Source organism: Pinus tabuliformis, chromosome Q, assembly GCF_031772625.1.
Source record: "Pinus tabuliformis cultivar Carrire ecotype Pingquan chromosome Q, CPIR1, whole genome shotgun sequence".
Taxonomy (NCBI): Eukaryota; Viridiplantae; Streptophyta; class Pinopsida; order Pinales; family Pinaceae; genus Pinus; species Pinus tabuliformis.
This window is the reverse complement of record NC_142296.1, coordinates 1,151,060,662-1,151,081,489: the sequence shown is the minus strand read 5'-3', so window position 1 is coordinate 1,151,081,489 and position 20,828 is coordinate 1,151,060,662.

Below are 20,828 nucleotides of genomic sequence, written 5' to 3'. Positions count from 1 at the left end.
CAGGAAGTGTGTATCTATTGTTTGAATTATCCAAAATGAAAAATAGCACTAAAAATTATATTGGATACATAGATACATTATACATGCATCTACCCATGAGTTGGTTGTTAAATTTCTACTAGCAAAGAATTTTAGTATGTTGAAGCAAGTGCATAGGGCCTATAAAGTCCCGAAGAGTTGAAACTTAGCTCTGATACCACGTGTGAGGCTCCATCCTAGGGTCCTCTAACAGAACTAAATTCTCTAATTTCAAATACTATAAATTGGGAAATAATTTAATTCTAACTAAACGTTTAATCGATGATAATTTACCATTTAAAATTTAATTCCTACAATTAAATAGTGAGATTTTCATTTCAATCACTTACATGAGTAATCTATGAATAGAGGAATACCTTTTCCGATAGCCTGGTGGAAATGCCCTTGAGCTCCTGATCCTACTGGGATGCTCCTCTCGACTACCGACTGGATTTACCTCCTATCCAACTAGGAACTATTTCCTAGCCCAGGAAACCTCCACAGGTTCCCTAGCCCTCTGAGCCCAAGTCCAACCAGATGCAATGTGTCTAAGATAAACAAAACTCTCCTTCTCTCCCTTCTCTCCCTTCTCTCTTCCCCACCTTACTCTCAAAACAAATCCTCCAAAACCACAACCAACCCAAAACCAAAAGCAAGACCAGGGATCCCCCCTCCTCCCCTCATCCTTCCCCTTTTATTCCCCTCTCTCTTCTCCACCTCAACCACCTCTCATTAGTGTCATAATTACCCCCTCATCCTTACATTTGACTTATCTTCTCCCAATTAAATCTGAGAGGAGATTTTGGGGATGAGATATGAATATATAATTTGGTAATTAATTGGAGAGGACCATGTCTTCTACTAAGTAAATATGAGAGGACATTTTGGGGATATGGATATTTATATTGGAATAAATGGAAGGAGACCATATCCTATCAAATTTAAATTTGAGGAGGTAAGTTGGGAATTGAATAATAAAAAATTGCATATCAGTAATAAATTTACATTTTCACCAATGTAGGTATTTACAAATATTTCTTGATAATTATAAGTCAATATTTCCAGGTAATTTAAACACTAATAAAATTTGCATGATAATATTAAGTGGGCCATTACAATTAAGGATGGAAATGTTCAAATTTTGAAAGAATTCAAGATTACCATCGACAAACATATTTTTCACTTAGATTTTTATGGTATAGATATTGGTGATGTGGATACTTTTTTAGGTTATCCTTAGATAAGTTCAAATAGTTCAACTATTATTAATGTGCAAAAGGAGTTTTTGAAGTGTTATTAGAAGAAAATGAAGATCGTATTGTACGATATGTCACTTAGTAATAAATAAAATCCCAAGTAGCCATATGAAGAAATCACTACATAGAAAATAATTGCAATACCTAATGACATGTGAGATGAAGAGACTGCATAAGGACTTGAAGAGAAGATAATGATAGAGCACAAAAAGGAATATGAAACTAAGGAAATACATGTTGAAGAGTTAAAGGAAAAAGAATCAATAACTAATATTGTTGTATATCACTATCTGCACCACTCAAAGAAACAACAATCATCAAGATAAGGGCATCAGTGTTAGCAAATGCATTGTATGTATGTATGTATGTACGAATTTAAAGTAATATTAGCAAAACCTTGAATGTATGTATTAGTTTCAATAAACATATTTGTACTTGCAATTTTGAATTTTAATTTGCGCAAGGGTTGTTTTTGGGATAAATGGGATTTTGAATAAAGGAGGACAAATAATTTTTGTATGAATGGTATGATTCGATTGGAAAAATAATTTACATGTGAATTGTACAATGCAAATAAATATAATTTTTGTTTAGACCATTGTGACTAATTTATATCCTACACACAATAGGAGACTCCCATGAGTGACACACTTAATCAACACACATAAGTGACATAATTAAGTGATTCCCCATAAGCAATGTATATAAATGATACACTTAAAAGTGATATAGATAGTCAACATGCCATATGATAATAACACACATGAAAATGGACATCATATGATAAGTGTCAATTTCCTATTATTAACCACATGTTCATATAAATATAATTTTATGTGACATTTGGATTATCCTTCCAAGATCTCATATACTCCCAATAATGGTTGATGTTCCTCCACTCTAACCCCAATGGATTAGTTTTCCAACATTCCTCCTCTTATTATCAAAAGGTGTACATGAGTCCATGAAGATATTTAAAGTATAAAAGTGAATAACATTGAATGGATAGATGTTCTCTTTGAATATGGTGGTTTAAGGATGACCACAAACCATAAGGGTAGTAGAAGCTGAAGAATTCTATTAGTGGTGATCTAAGAAAGACCATAAACCAAAAATGATAGTGGAAGCATCTTTATTCTGCTTGATGTGGTTTAAGGTTGATCACCAACTCTAGAAATTGGTTCAAAGAAGTTCTTGAAACAATTCTAAATCTATCTAGAAGATAATTTTTTCTACTAAATAGAAATACTCCTTGATGATGGTTTAGATATAACCACAAACTTTTTTCTATTAGAAGTAGTAAGTCTTCAACCAAGCGGTGGTTTAAGAAGGAGCACAAACCAAATCATGCTCATGCAACATGAGTCTCTCTTTGTCTATAAATCTGACTTGGATCTAGTTGTAGACTTTTGTTATGGCTATGAGTTAGGATCGCTTGATATGCCTTTGAAACTAGTAGTTGACTATTAACTCCCCCTTCTCAAATGTAATCTAAGAAGATGAAAATATCTCAACTACAAGATGTGTAAATAATTGAGAATGCAATATATGGTATGACTAATATATCTTTTTGGCTATTGAAGACCACTACCAAGAAAGGATCCATCGAAGGTCAATATTTGCTCTTTTTAGAGTCTTGTCCTTGAAACATTCATTTTAATGATGAGTTTGTTTTCCACAATGCCTACAACCATGAAAGTTGGAACATTGAGCTTTTAGGTAGCCAACCCAATAATAATTTTGGCATATTGAATTTGATATGAAAGTGGAGTAGATGAAGATGATATTTCCTAAATAAACCTTACACTATGAAACTAATTTGATTTGGATTAGTCTGGGATGTAAAAATCCGCATATTCTTAATACTTAAAGCCATCTTTGTTCTTGTTGTTGATGAATTCCTCCCAAGGCCTGATAATGAGCTTAGGAAGTGAAAGCTAAAATTATTTATGACAAACCCCATCTTCATTCGAATATGCTGCTAAACTAGCATTATTGATTTGATTATGTGTTGGTTGTTGATGGGAATCAATCTCAAATATAAAATTATTCTGAACAAGAACCATTCCAAAATATTGATTCCCTTGTTGTAGATCATCTCATTGAATTTGTGATTCAATATAAAGAAAATCAATACTGTCCTATGTATCTTGTAAACAAATTTGAACATCAATGAGAATGGATCTACCATTTTTTGCTATGGTTTCAACGATATACAATAGAGTGTTTAGAAATTGTAATGTATTATCATTTTGAACCATTTTAAGCAGTTCACGGAATAAACAAAATGTGTCTACTTCTGTCAAAGATGCACCCATTTACAATGCAATTTGAAAATGATTTTCACTCAAATCTCTCAATGCAATAAGATTGACCACAACCTTTTACCAGTTAATAACTACATCATTTGAATATAGTGGTAAAAATAATGCCTTAAGCATATAAAATAAAATTGTATAGGACCCTAATGGAAATGCTTGCTTGAGGAATCTACATATACTATAAATATTCTATCAAGTTTAACCTTAGGTATTATTTTTTTTAAGAAAACATGTAACAATAAAGATCACTTTTATTATTCCATAAAAATAACAAAGACGATTCTCATCTAGTATACTATAGGTATAAACACACAATATATAATGCTAAAGATATTTAGTAGCCCCATGGGGGACTTGATGATAGGAAAGTCATGAACTTCTTCACCATAATTTTGGAAGAGGAAAAAATATTATATTTAATTATTAGTACCTCAAAAGCTTAGTGAAAACTCTACATATTTTCATGATTACAATGAACTAGAAAATATACATGCAGAGCCTCTTATGCAAGAATGAATACATTCACATGCAACTCATGAAAATGTATATAATTCATATTCCACCTAAATTGAAAATGTGTGGCCTTTCCTTCCACCAAGGAGTACAAATTCTCCAATTGCAATTATACATTTCCTTCAATGTTTTATTTGCAAAAGCCCTTGATTATTTGCACCCATTTCACTAATTGAATTGAGGCCAGCTGCAACATAGAATACTTATTTCATATCCAAATGTAGGGATACCACTTGTAGTTTTCACTAATTTTCCACAAGAGAGAGGTAGACAATTAACACCATACATTAGACCAACAATACCAACAATTAGAGTGGCCATGCAACTATTTGTACTTGCAAAATTATTTTAGAGGTTCATGCTTTAATGTGGATCTTTGTGTGCAACTCCCAAAAACTTGTTCACAAATTTAATTTCATTCAAAGGTATCACAACTACATATGTTTCTTTCTCATTGTTGACATCACTGAAACAATAAAATGTTTACCCTCTATATCTTTGTTCTTGTTCATATTCAAGACTCAAACATCCTCTCTTCACCTTCACAATATTTCCTCATCAGCTCTCTAGCTCTCCTCGCCACTCAAAACACTTTTCCCAAAATCACTAACAACTAATTCTTTTTATTCCAATTAACTTCATGATAAGAGCTAGTTCTAGGTGGAAAAACATTGTAGGGTTCGAAAGGAGGATTTGTATAAATGGATCACGCCACTGATACCCCCATAAGGTTCGAGAAGGATATATAATGTGTGCATTTAATGGTATGTAAAAATACAAGTTGGTTTCTCAATTTTTAAAGTTCGAGTGAGAGATGGAGCTCGAGGTTAATTCAAAAGGAGCGGGAGGGGGTTCAATTCACATGTGAACACTAAGGATGGTTGCAGAGGAAATTATAGAAACAATTCTCATCTCCTATTTCATGCTCAATGCAAAGGATAATAAAGGATAAATGCTAGGTGATGCAAGCAGGGCCTGCAATACCCAGGATCTCCATGTATTTGTACATGACAAAATACATCTCAGTAAATTGCTAATCAAAATCTCCATTTTAAGACATTTCACCCACTGGCAATCTTCAGCTATCATGCAGAAGCTTATCTTTCAATTTCTCGCAATTTCACAAGTTATCATTTGAATGCGGAAACATTTCAATCATATGTTTCAAACCATAAACCCATTGACTCAAACATGAATGTTCATATATATCAACCCCATAAGCCTTTACATACAGATTCAAGTCCATCAACTTAAACCCAATTCCCCAAATTCTGAAACATTACACACCCAATTACCACAGCGTTCCATAAGTCAATGCCATCATCATAATGGAGTTCCATCTATACATGAATTCTTGAATTGAGGAATTAACTCAATGCACTACAATTTCTCATGTTTATAAAATTCATTGGCAATTCAATAAACTGTTCAAACTTAGAGTTGCAATCTATATGTGCGCTCTTTACAAAGCTCAAATCCAACAATTTGAATGCCAATTTCATACTTGTTTATCCACCAATAACACAAGTTCTCTGTACTACCAATTCACCCTCTGTAGTTGTTGTGGAACTATAATCTCAAATGTTAGCATTTGATCTTAAATCTTTGTAATATCCCTCCCCTTAATAATAAATAATAAATAATAAATAATAATTAATAAATAATAAATAATAAAAAATAATAATTAACAATAAAAATAATGAATAATAATAAATAAATCACTTTATAATAAATAATAAAAATAATAAATCATAAATGTTAAATAATAAATAATATATATTATATAAAAAGAAATAAATAGTAATAACCATATTAAAGCTCTAAATAAGAATAAATAAAAATAAAACAAGAAAACTATCAAAAAGAAGGAAATAAAACAAGAAAGCTAAAAATCAAAAGAAAAGTAAAGAAATAAAACAAGAAAAAAAAGTTGCATGCAGACACATGGAGTGTGTGCATGTGGTTCCCCTTCCAATGTTTTGTTCTATTTAATAGATGGTGAGGAAGATGAGAGGCATTCCGGCATTCCATCTTTCCGAGATTTTGTCTTTCATTCTCTTGGGAGAATGGTATACTAAGACCTAGGAGTCACTGGCAGTAGAACGTTGATTGAGGGCTCGGGGGTGGCCAGTTGTAGCAAGACGTTGCACAATTGAGCCTACGGTTGGGTGGAGAGTCGTCCCCAAAACCTTGTTGCAGATAGCAGACTTCAACCGAAATCACAGGTAAGTATTCTAATCATAGTTTTGAACTTGAAGTTAATCAGTTGAATTGCATGTTGAATATCAATTACTTGATTAATTACATGTTTACTTCGGTTGTTACATATGGTATTAGAGTGAGGTTCAACCCTTAGGGCCTATGGGCATCTTAGAGAAAAAAAAAAAAAATTATGTGTTGGAATTTTTAACTTGACTTATTTTAAAGTTACAGGTTGATTACTTCCAGGAAGCCGCATATTTTTCTAAAAACCCTCACTATGCCGTAAATTTTCTTATTTCAACTTTTTATTGGCTTGGTTATTATTTATAAGTGTTATGACTTAGAATACAAATGAAATACTATAACATGTTGATCGCACCTTTTAAAATATCGATGATAGATTTTGTTCTGTATCTTGTCTTTATTCAATATCATAAGGAAATTCCATAGTATTATCTAGAGGCAAGCTTTGGATTATGGTATGTACTTACCCTTGATTTTCCTCTGTTTCTTCCTTCTATTCGCATTTAAATTCAGCTTTTCCACTAATAGTGAGAAGAGATTCTTTTCATGAAATTGAATAAAGCGAACACTACTGTATATAGGTGAACACTGGTACATGTTTATGGCAAATAACTTCCATGATAACTATTTTTCGCTTTGAAAGACAATCAGAATTAAAAATAGTTTATACAGTGAGAAGGTTCACTAAAAGCCGATCATATGATATAGAAAGACAATCAAAATTAAAATTTGTATTGTACAGTGAAAAGTTTCATTAAAATATGACAGAGAGAAAATCACGCCAACTGCAGCTGATAAAATAAACCCACAAGATAATGGAGCTACTTGGAAAAACGACGACGTTATGACACATGATGAATGGAGCACAACTCCACCTGTTCGTGACCATCCTACAGTAACCTAACTTCTAGGCAGGTCGCAATAAGACGGCATCTGCATAGCGCTTATCTTCACTCTATCTATCTCAGTTTGTCTATGCTAATAATTCAATATGCATGAGATGCCTGAACCTCGATCTTCCTAAGATGTTCTTGATGCCCCTGGCTTATTTGCTTATTCGTCAAACATGTAAACCTGAGGTAATGTGCAAACGCATTCGACAAATGATATCTTTTCAGGGCAATAATAATGCGTTAATCCCTCGGACTTCCTTTATAGCGGTTGCTCTTAATGGAATTTCCACACAAGTAGGAAAGCCGAAACCAGAAAACCAGAACTCATTGGACTACAAAATATATTGCTTCTACTTTGCAGGCGTGTTTCAAGTTGAAAGAACTCATACAAATCCATACCGAACTTCTTAGAACTGGGATTGTGCAAAACATCTTTTTGAATACCCAACTCATTATCAAGTATGCTATGTTGGGTTCTTTGGAGCATGCACGTCAAGTGTTTAACCAATCTTGTGAACGAGATGTTGTGTTATGGAATACCATGATCAGAGGATATGTAAAGAATGGATTATGTGAGGAAGCACTTAAACTCTATTTCCAAATGCAATTAGAAGGCGTGCAGCCAAATAAGTTCACATTTCCCTGTGTACTCATGAGTTGTTTCTCAATGGTTGTATCATTGTTATTGCCACCATTGCTATTGCTCTGCTCTTGATCTGATTTCTGTAAGCGCTGTTGTAGTTCTTTCGCTGCAATTAGTTTAAACCTGATACTAGTATTTAACTAGTGACTTCAATGACTTGTGGCTAACATCAACCTGTTACTTATGCAATAACGTTAAGAGGAAGAACACAGGAAGAACTCTAGAAAAAATGACCGAGCTAGGTCTCACATCTGCCAGTTTTATTTGTTGAGATATCTTCAAAGTCTCATCATAGTACGCATTGCTTGAATACTCCGCGATAATAGAACTCGAAGACACTACACCCATTTTTGAGCTACCAAACGGGCACATGCCGGAAAAAACGTGGCAACAGAAGACCACAGGTATCAGGATCGGAATCACATCCAATTGCTCTATTCCAAACACTCCAAATGCTAGATGAATTGTTGTTTTCCTGTTGATTCTCTGCACGATTTCTATGTGTATCTATTGAGTGGCCTGTCGTGTCATAGTTACTTGAACAATGCAACGCTGTTGTTTGTAATCTGCCTATACCCTTGATATTGTGACCAATCTATTTGTTATATTCTTGCAGTGATATGAATAGTTCTTCCATCACAACGCTGATATGGTTTCATCATTACAATGTTTGATTTATTAGCAGCTTTGGATGCATTTAATACCCTTTGCATGCATTGATATACAATCCCATGGCATTGTTTATGATGATCTCTATGACTGTCCTCCTTTTGATATCATTTCCATACATTGTCTACTTTCGATATAATTTCCAATCACACAGTATTTTAATGCAATCCTTACTCGTTTTGATATAATATCAATCACAATATTGATACAATGTCATCACATGCAATCCTGAGCATGTGGTTAGTATACAACCTACACGACATTTAAAATATACGCCTTTTCAATGATTAATATACGACCTTTGCAGTGCTGATATATACACATATATAGCCTCCCATCACAACTTTGTTTTAATACGACTTTTAGCCACCGTCGCTTTGAATATGATATTCATTGCATAATTTTGCCCAACAAATTATGTTCCTTTGTCTCCTATAACTTCTGAAGCGAGCAGGCAGCATGTACACTGAACATCTATCTATCATACATGGTTCTGTGCAGTTTGCATGGGTAGAAACTGTTGACCATTGCCTCAGGCTTGCCTATGCTCTTTCTTCTGTTAACATTTCTGGAGATGTTATAAGTTTCTCTTCGTATCTAGAAATGTCTTTACATGCAGATATCCCAAAGTTAAAAATGTTAACACCATGTCTTTTCTAAATTCTAATAGTTAATGGGGTGGCATCTTGTGGATAATTTTGAGTTTGGCTGAACCTACCTGACTGTGATTACTTGGCTTTCTGAAAGTTTGTCTTCCTTGCATTGTAAAAGTTCAAATAAGTTTGTCAAAAGCACCATATATATCTAGCTTGATCAGTATGCCAGAGGAGTTACCTACCTTATAGTGTGGGTCACTTTCAAGGGCAATAACAATTCCATCTAATATTTGGTTGCTCCCCAACATAGCCACCTTGTCTTTTTTTCAATAGAATCTTATCAAGTAGTTGCTCAAGATGGTTTGCAACAACTCTGGAAATAATTTTAGGTTACATTGCATAGAGAGATGGACTTGCATTTGTTTTGGGTTTTGGTCCAATCTTCCCTAGGGAATGAGTGATAAAAGTTGTGTTGAGTGCTTGTAGAATTGTGGCAAAGGATTAGCCAGCCATTCCAGCGGCCTTCCTTGGAGACATTTCCTTTACCGTTTGTTCTACCTCCATCCTAGAAATTCATTGCATAATTGTGATGTGTTGGTCTTTTATGATGAACTTTGGGAGGTTCATTGTGATGTATAATGTGGCTGCTTGCGTAACAATGGTAGGCTCAGAAAGGTATTTGAAGAAAAGAGTTACGCTCATCCTTGAACTCCTTTTGATCATAGAGTTCTTCATCATTTGCTGCTATAAGGCTTATGATCTGTTTCCTAATTTGGCAGCCCATGGTTTGCTTGTGAAATAAAGTAGGCATTTTTGTTCCCCTCCAACTAGCATATGCATATCCTTTACTTCCACTGCATTTCCACCAAGTGGGTTTGCTGGTCTCACTAATCATTAACCCTTTCCTTCTTTTTGAGATGCTTTGGTATGCTCGAGGCCATGATCTCTTCCCAAGATTTGTCATAAGGTTTTTCAGCTTATTTGTTCTAGTGAAATGTTCTTGAAGCTATTGGTATTCTGGTGTTTCATTTTGAACTTCAAGACTATTAACTTTTCTTGGAAGACATACATACTTTTGCATTTTCTTAGATCAGCCTTGGTCCACCAATTTTTCACTAAACCTTTGAAGTCTAGGTCTATGGGCCACTGTTTTACAAATAATAGGGTGGTATTTCTTACCATAGACTGAGATTGCCAATGGAGTAGAATTGGCTAGTGATTCAAGCTCTCTCTTTGGAAGATGAGGGATGAGGGATTTCCTCTCAATCCTTTCTTTACAAAGGAATCTGAACGAAAACTTTTTTCCAGACTCCAGACTTTTAGCCACATGGTATGATCCTCTTCGATAATTTTTTCATTTATAGGTTCTGTTTTTTGGAAAGGCATATATTATAGCTAAAGTATTTTATGAATCTTGTACATACGTTATCTAGTCTTCTAATGCCTCTTTTCTTTTCCAAGAGGTTTTCTATCATATTAAAGTCTCGGAGTATTATTTGGAGACTGTTGATGACCTTGGGAGAACTTTAGCCCATGGGAAGCAACAAAAAAAAGTGCTTAATGCTGTCAGGTCCTCATACCATAACAGTTTGACCATTCAATTATATTTACTTTATATCGATCCACATTCAATTTAGTTTTAAGATCAATGATTATCACAGAAGCTCTTGGCCTCGTAATTGGTTTACTTTAAAGGTTGCAAGGGTTTTAATGAAATTCCAGGCTATTCACTTTTAGTAAAGTTTGTTGAGGACTCTTATAGCATTGTTCTCCCTTTGAATTTTTAATGATTTTTATTCGATAGTGATCGATACTTGGATCATCAGAGTTATAGTTGTTTTGAATGGTTGGAATTTGTCTTTTCCTAGATTTTTACCATTGTCATGCAGAAATTGGATTGATTTATGGACTCGATTTCTGCCATTGATATTTTTTTTTTTTGGTGATACTATCATACAAGTATTTGGAGGTTATGCTGGTCAATACTCATTTAAATTGCCTTCATCACCGTAGACATAACGCTGACTTCCTTGCCACTGGCATACTGGGGAATGTTTCTTGCAAGGAAGAATTGATGCCTTTCCTTTGTGTAATTATCTGTTGCGAGAAATTCATTATACAAATAACTTGAAAAGGTGGGTTCCAGTGCATTAGGAAATTTCAAGTGATAAGGATTAGATGAAAATTCAAACCTATAAATATTTTCACAATGCAGTAGCGTGGAAGCATTTGCATGGTATATTGAATCAATAAACCGTGAAGGCGATCTTGCTCTCTCATACAATTCTAACTGAAACAACTTGTTTGCCATATCGTCTGATGCAATTATTTGGAGCTGTTATTCGACTTTGAAAACCAATTTACCCAATTAGTGCTCGACATACATCCTCAAACATTGCATTATCAGCTGATCCATCAAGCAAACTATATAGTGAACTCATGAATTTTGCATACAAATTAGGAGGTGTTATATCTTTCACATTCTTCCAATTCCGCTCTGCAGTTAATGCATTCTTCTCTGCAGAGACTATCTATTCATATAAAGTCTGATGCAGCCTAGAAAGCTCATAATAAGTATCATTGCCATAGAAAAGAGATTTCTTCTCTCATATGTTGCTTGAAGTAGTAGAGTAGAAATGCTCTGACAGAGGCTTGGCCAGGGACAGAAAGCGATCCATCACCATCCATCACCATTTCCAGATTCACTTCCTGAGATATCTTCACCACCATCATAAGCATTCTCACTATCATCAACTGATTTTGATGTACTCAGTTTAGAAGATCGTCTCAAATTTGGTTTTAGGGCATAATTCTCTTAATACTATTGTTTTGCGTTGGAAATTACAATCATACATATGTGACATTTGGTTTTAAAATTCGAAGGAGATGTTCTTCTTTGGATGGTTGCCTGAATTGATTTATTTTATGCTAATATTTTCATAGTCTAAAATATATTCTAGTGGGTGATTTAGTGATTTATGGGTAACTACTGAAGAATTCAAATGACTGGCGCTTTATTTAGGAGTCACTACTTTTCTTTGTCGACTATACAAAATTCTCAATAAGAGAAAAAGGTAAAATAATATATTGGTTGACTTGAAGCAAATGATTTCCTTGATCTTTGATTACTCTATATCCATTGATGTTTAGTTTCTACATCTGCTCACTGGTAACTAGCATAAGAAAGTTGTGTTTATATGGATAATTAATGCACTAAATAATGTAAATATTGTGCTATTGCATTTGTTTTATTTTATGCTCCACATTATTAACAATGGTAAGGAAAAATCATGAGATGCAATTAAAAGTATGAAATAATCGATCAACTTTTGTTAAGCTCTCTATAAAAAGCCAATTTTCATAAATAACGTAGGAAAATATTGAAATTCCCTTAGTAGATGTATCATTGATGAATGATGTAATTGGATATGTCAAAGTATTGGGAGTGAAACAATGTTTTATAGAACGTTGGTAAGGCTAGTAATAGCTTAATTAAAGGTTAAGGCTCTAGACGTTGAAACTTGCAAATAAATAGACTACATCAGAATTGTAGCATACAAATTGTGTGATGAACTAATTAGGAGTGCTTACTTTGCTAAGACAGTTACCTTTATGGACAATCTAAATCATGTTTTATTGTTTAAACTTTATGATGCATCTAAATCGTACACTATGATTTTAGTTTAGTTAATTGTTATGATGTTGAGTATAATGTTACATGAGGTTTGGTGATATAATCATAGGAGGATATGACCTCTCTACATTGCTATATAACTGCTTTGTGTAACAACTAATAAAGTTGAATAATAAAGAAGATCATTTCAATGGCCTAAAGGGTATGAAAACATTAGATTAAAGAAGAGAATACATAATAAAAATGAGCAATTCAAGGAAGATAAGTTATTATATTGGAAGAATAGTAGCAACATTTCAAGTGTAACATGTTTTAAATTGAGACTAGGGGAAAAATAAATGGTATCTATGAATATATGGTAGGAGGAAATAAAGCATGTTTTTGTCAAGAAGAAAATTCTCTTAACGATATTAATGATTGAACCGAGAAACATGATTGGTAAGGTCAAAGTGATGGCCTATATAAGTGTCATTATAGGAAGTTCTAAGCACTTGTAATCGGTGAGAAATGACAAATGATAAACTAGGAAAATGTTCCGAGGATGATAATTGTTTAACTTTTTGAAAAAGAAATACATGATGTAGACTAATGAGAAAACATTGAGCATGAAGTGTAGGAAGAAATATTGTTGGAAATATAGTTGGAAATTCTATAATGATACTTTGATAAGGATTACATATAAATTGGCAAAAGAAGTCAGATTCAACTAATAAAGGGTGCAATTGAATAAATTTAACTCACGAGGGGATTGATCATATATTGTTACCTCATACAAAACAACTTATCAGTGCACGTCATTAGTATTGAAACAGTTATGGTCAAAATACAATGGGCATACCAAATCATTCATAGATGATAATGATGGTAGTGGTTCCAATCATTTCAAAGTCTAAACTAAATCATTAATGAGTGAAAATTAAAGTGGAAGAATCCCTATTCCAACTTGAACATGGGTGAATCTACGATAATAGAGATCAAGTGGAAACTTCATGAGAAAAGCAAATCTTTTTAGGATGAACAATGAAAATTATGCAACTAATGAATAAATCATGAGGGGGCAACAAGCCATCATGCAGGTAGATTAAGCATAAAATAAGACTTAAATAGGGATGACCTCTTGTATGTGCGCTATTTGGGTTAAGAAAAATATGTATAGTGATCATGGAATTTTAACTTGATATTGATGATTTAAATGATTATACAAATGGTAATATCTTAACAATGAATTTCACCAGAATTTCCTTGGGGAAGGAAGAAATATGATGAGAGATTAAGACTCAAGTTGATGAGGCTCATGTGAAATTTAACAATGTATTTAGATAATTATACCTATAGTGTAAATGGTCAACTTCTTAGTTGAAAGAAGTGGAAATGATTATTGAAAAACTAATTGGCGTCTTGATGAAAACATCACACTAATAACAATGATGAGATAACATAAATCCTAGATGGATGTTGAATAGTCTTAGTTCATAGTTGAATGTTTGTAAAGTAAATGAAATTCATTTTTCTAATGAATCATGATAAGAATGCTTATAGAGTATTATTCTATATTTGATAAGTATTGAGATGTTTCTCATATTGATGGTGTTTCATAATATGATAGTATGAGGGTGATCATGCCCACGTGGTTCATATTTATATACTGGTTACAATAGTGATGATGTATACTTATGATGAGGCATTATGATGTTATGTAAAGGTAAATTGACATATTCATTTACTACATGATGATAGGTATTTAATGTAGAAAACTCATGATGGATATGATATGCATAACGTGGCATAGGAATTATGATGCTATAATATGAGGTTTATTGACATGTGGTTCATTTATTATGTGAAGTCATGATATATTTTTATATGTTGATGTTATAACTTATGATGGTATTTCATGAGGTGAAGCGGGTGATACTTCCGTAAAAATTTATGACATGCATGAGCATGTAGTTCGTTATTATTCATAATGTTACGATTAACAATGATGAATGTTACATGATGACATGCAAGACTTGGCATGTGGATTATTTTCTATGATACTATGATGGTAGAGCTAATGCATTGGTTGCATGTTGAGGTGTGATGATTCACAGGACTCCACAAATGGGCCGAGAGGGCCGGTTTGTTTGATGATCTTGTGCGAGCCCATACACACGAGGGAGAATAAGTAACACCATATGGGCTGGGGACAAACTCAATCAACACTACATATGCTAGTGGTTCCTTTGTCTTGTGTATAGCTCTTGATGGATAGATCTAGAAGAGCTATGGGACCATCTTGAGGAGGCCAAGTGCCTGATGTTCTAGGCTTGGTGTCTGTTATTGGATTGGGATGTCGAAGTCTGGAAGGGATGTAAAGGACTTCGATGCCTGGAGCTGTGCGCCTTAGTAGTTGTGGAGGGAGTGGGCCAGCCTTGCCAGATGCCCGGGGTCATTGAGTACCGGATCGGATGCCTGCCTTGGGGTAGATGAGGTCTGAGTCAGGCATGAACCTTGGGGCCACCCTTGGACTAGGATACAGACCGGGTCAGGCTTAGCCTGGTGCCGAAAGTGGGAAAAGGACAAAGATTCCTTGAGATTTCCCGGGGTGTTGGGGACTTTCGATGCCTGTTGGTTATATTAGTTCAGCAGAGGGTGTTGGCAACATGAAGTTAATAAATAATAAATAATAAAAATAATAAGTAATAAATAATTCAACTTAACTTCGGGATGAAGTTCCTTAAAGTGGGAGAGTATGTAATATCCCTCCCCTTAATAATAAATAATAAATAATAAAAATAATAAATAATAAATAATAAATAATAATAAATAATACAAAAATAATAATTAACAATAAAAATAATGAATAATAATAAATAAATCACTTAGTAATAAATAATAAAAATAATAAATCATAAATGTTAAATAATAAATAATATATATTATATAAAAAGAAATAAATAGTAATAACCATATTAAAGCTCTAAATAAAAATAAATAAAAATAAAACAAGAAAACTATCAAAAAGAAGGAAATAAAACAAGAAAGATAAAAATCAAAAGAAAAGTAAAGAAATAAAACAAGAAAAAAAAGTTGCATGCAGACACATGGAGTGTGTGCATGTGGTTCCCCTTCCAATGTTTTGTTCTATTTAATAGATGGTGAGGAAGATGAGAGGCATTCCGGCATTCCATCTTTCCGAGATTCTGTCTTTCATTCTCTTGGGAGAATGGTATACTAAGACCTAGGAGTCACTGGCAGTATAACGTTGATTGAGGGCTCGGGGGTGGCCAGTTGTAGCAAGACTTTGCATAATTGAGCCTACGGTTGGGTGGAGAGTCGTCCCCAAAACCTTGTTGCAAATAGCAGACTTCAACCGAAATCACAGGTAAGTATTCTAATCATAGTTTTGAACTTGAAGTTAATCAGTTGAATTGCATGTTGAATATCAATTACTTGATTAATTACATGTTTACTTCAGCTATTACAATCTTCCGACGTTAAGGCAGTATATTTAGACATAAGAAATCGATGTTCAAAATCGATTTCACTCAAGAGTCAATCATAACTCTGTCTGCTCTGAATTCTTCACTGGATTCCAATTTCTTTGATGTATTCCAGGACCAACAGCCCTTTCAACTATGCGTTGGATTTAAAATAATTTCATTTGACGACTTTTCATCTATCAGGAACTTAGATTTGCAGATCCTGAACCTGCAATTTGAATTCAAACACGATTTTAAACACAACAGCTCAATCAAAACTACAGTAAACAATTCCGACCTTCATGAAGTCAACTTTCCAAGTCTAATTGAGCTCCGTTTGAACGTATTTGACTCTACATCTCGTACACAAACTGATCACTCAATAACTTTGAACTCCACGATGGACAGTCTGGCCCACACAATTCCTTTCAAACCTGCATCCGGTTTAGAACATTCCACTTGCAACCTCTTTACAAATACTCCGCAAATTCAACTACGTCTTCAACAACTTTCGATCAGTCTCCTATGGATTCGACTGATACTCCATTCCTGCATCTTTAACTTACAATTCCTCTACGCTGATAGCAACAGACAAATATCGATGTCATTTCTTAACTCGTCTTCCTGCGCTTCACAGGTTTCTCGGTCTCGGTGTTCTTTACACAGCACTGAACAATACATTCAGATAAAAAAAACAAGTCGATATTAGAATCGAACCCCTCTGACAAATTTCTCTGTTCAATGCAGGTTCTTGCTACATGGCATTCCAAACATAAATCGAATTCTTCAATTCTGGATTGTTGTACACAAACATCGATTCAATAGATCGATGGATATTCAACCATTAATGTTAACTGAACATGTTTCTTCATCAATCAACCGATCTGACATTTGTTTATCAAATCGAGTTTTCTCAACAATAATTCTCCATATAGATTTGTATTAACAACAGTTAAATTCAAAAGAACCGAGCCCTACAAACCCCGCAGACTCAGTACTTTGGATTACAATCAATCCCACAAAATTGTCACCCAATTCAATGCGTTCAACTTTCCACAAGTTTATGTCATAATTTTAACCATGTCGGTCATCGATTATTTTAGATCGATCCCACAATCTCTCACAAAATTCGACTTATTTAATCTCATACAATTCAGAAACAACAGTCTCATAATCACACAATGGAGATTAACACAAAATCAATTCTTCATTAATTATGAAAACTACTTACAAACTTCCTCTCGCCTTGGCCAGATCTTCATTTGATGGCCCTTCAACTTCTAAAAAAAAATGACTTCACACACTCTTACCACCTCTATCCTCACTCTCTCGAATTATATATGGAAAACACAATTGACACAAATACATGGTTTCATGAATCAATTCTAATTTTGAACTAGAAATCTCTCAACCTCTCCTAAAAAATCTCTTCAATCCCAGTCTTTTCTAAACTAACACTAAATAAAGCTTTTAAAATCCCTCATACTCTATTCTAGCCAAATAAATCCAACTATTTGGCCTAATATCCATACAAGAAGGATCAGTCAGCCACATATACCCTATCCTCATATTTAACAATAAATAAACACTCTTATATATTTAAACAAATAAAATTAATTAAATTATTTTCTTCCAACCCCTTGTTAGTCACAACATGTGACCATGCTATCACATTGCTGACTAGGCCTGAATGCTCCTGCATCAGACTCCCAAAGTTGAAAGTTTCCATGACCTCCTGGTCATGTGTTTCTTCTGTTGTCCATCCAGTATCCCAAACTTTACTTTGTAACTGGTCATCACTTTCATTATGCTGCTGATTCAATTCTTCTGCCACTGTCACTTCTGTTCCTCCAAATTCCCAAATCTTAATTTGCTGTTGTCCTCTGTTCTTGCTGATACAAATTCCTGTGGTCAATTTCTCCTTCTTGTTGTCCCTCTTCTCATCTGATTTCATCTTCCACAATTTCTCAATTTCCTTCTTACCATTTGTCTTTAACTGAACTCCACTGACATCTGTCTGTTGTACATTCTCCTTTTCCATACTTTCCTCTTTCATTTGTTTATCTTCAGCTCCTTTAATCATGACAATTTCCCTGTCAATACCATCATTCTCAAAATTATTAAATACATGCTCAAAATATCTTTCTGTTTCAGCCATTTCTTCCAGCAACCTCACTTCTTCATCAACATGCATAAAGCACATTGTCCAATTGTTGTTCTTGACCTGTCAAACCTGAAAACATACACAACATGTCAGTTTCAAAAATGCAAGGCTCTTCATTCGAAGCCTCAATGATCAGCTCCTCATGCTCCTCTGAACTATTCTGATAGTTCACTAAATTATTGAGAAATTCTTCCTCAACATCTCTGATTTCTTCCTCATCAAAGAAAACTTCTGGGACTACAATTTCTTGACTATACTTGGCAACTTTATCATAATTTTGTAGAATACCTTCCTGTTCTACACAACTTCTTCCAATACTCAGTTTGTCCAAATAAGACAATAATGCTTCTTCCTCTTCTCTGATAAGACTTTGATTTTTCAAAGATTTCCTTGCTTTACCTTCTTCAACTAAGTTCTCGTTGTCAACTTTCCTTCTCTTCACTTCATAAATCTGCATTGCATTTGTTTCATTTCCTGTTTCCATTTCCCATTTGTCTTCTTTCCATGCTAAAATTCCTTCAAATATAATCCAATAAATTTCCACTAAAATAAGACATAACCATTCAGCCATACCTTTTAATTTTCTCCACCAATTAAAGTCTTGAAAGTCCTTATGCATCTCCTTTCTTGCTTGTCTTGCCTTTGCTCCTTTCACTTTTTCATACACAGGTTCAAATTCTTTAGGCTGCATACCTGCAAATTTACATTCACAGAAATAATTAATCCCAAAAATATGAGATCCTCTTGTCTGTGCAGATGATGTCAACACATTCCTCTTGTTCTGATATGCATAGATCAGTTATTCTCTACTATCATCACTGTCTTCATCCCCAAGGAGAGATCCTTTCTCTAGTTCGCAGATGTATCCTATTTCTTCATTCTCGGTTGTTCGAAGTAATAATTTCTCAGCAAACAATTCTTTGACAAGCCATTTAAATCTTCTTCCCACATAAAATCCTTGTTTCCATTTTTCTCTAATTCCTTTCAATACCAGCTGCTCCAAATGACTGAGTTCTGCCTTCATCTCAGCCAACTCTATGTCCCTTTCTTCTTTATTCATTCCTTTGATTCCAACTACTTCAGCACTCTTTTCCCTATGTCTGTGACTTTCCTTTGTACCCCTGTCATGACCATCAATAGTCAATTCCTTTCCTTCCTTTGGTGAACTTTCCTTGTTCACTAGTGAGCTGCAACTAACTTTTTCCATTTCGCCTGTAACAAGTCTCCTTCATGCCTCACCAAACTTTCCTGAGTTTAGCCTTTTGGCACCTATTGGTTCTTTCCTCGAACCTTTCACTGACTGACAATTCTACCCAGCACTCCTCTTGCTGGAACTGTTATCTCCTATCCACAATCACAATTGTGGAGCTACCTCATCAACTTCTACCCAACCTCAGTTGGAAGTTGTTCTCATCTCCTCTTGAAATACTCCTTGCTTTAGGCTCTGCATCTTCAATTGCTCACTACCTTCTTCATTCAGTAAATTTGTTTATTGTCGGGTATTGTCACGTTTACACATCTGGGATTTCTTCTTGCTCTATCTTCTTTACATAGCTCATATGCTATGATGCTGGTACAACTCATTCCATCTTTCAGCAAATCCATTACTTCCAGACCTGCATAATCTTTTCACATCAAAGTATCTTTCAAATACTATCAATTCCTTCTGATAACCTGCTTGTAAGAAAATGTTGTCTTGCTTATACAATTTCCAAAATTCATTTCCTGTAGTAGTTCTTCTTTCAGTCCTATTAACCCAATCTCTGCTCTTTCGATCATCAATATCATTGCCTTGAACAATATTTAAACAATCTTCAATCAAATCAATCATGCAATCAACTTAAACATTCTTACCAGACCCTTCCGGGCATTCTCTGCTTCTCCATTCTGAACCTTATCTTCATCAAACACACTTCCTGGCAATTATACGTCTGCTAAATTTAGAATTCAGTTTCCAAAAACAATCTTTTCAGAGCGTTAAGCTAGCTCTGATACCAAAATTTGATGCAGGCAGGGCCTGCAATACCCAGGATCTCCATGTATTTGTACATGACAAAATACATCTCAGTAAATTGCTAATCAAAATCTCCATTTTAAGACATTTCACCCACTGGCAATCTTCAGCTATCATGCAGAAGCTTATCTTTCAATTTCTCGCAATTTCACAAGTTATCATTTGAATGCGGAAACATTTCAATCATATTTTTCAAACCATAAACCCATTGAATCATACATGAATGTTCATATATATCAACCCCATAAGCCTTTACATACAGATTCAAGTCCATCAACTTAAACTCAATTCCCCAAATTCTAAAACATTACACACCCAATTACCACAGCGTTCCATAAGTCAATGCCATCATCATAATGGAGTTCCATCTATACATGAATTCTTGAATTGAGGAATTAACTCAATGCACTACAATTT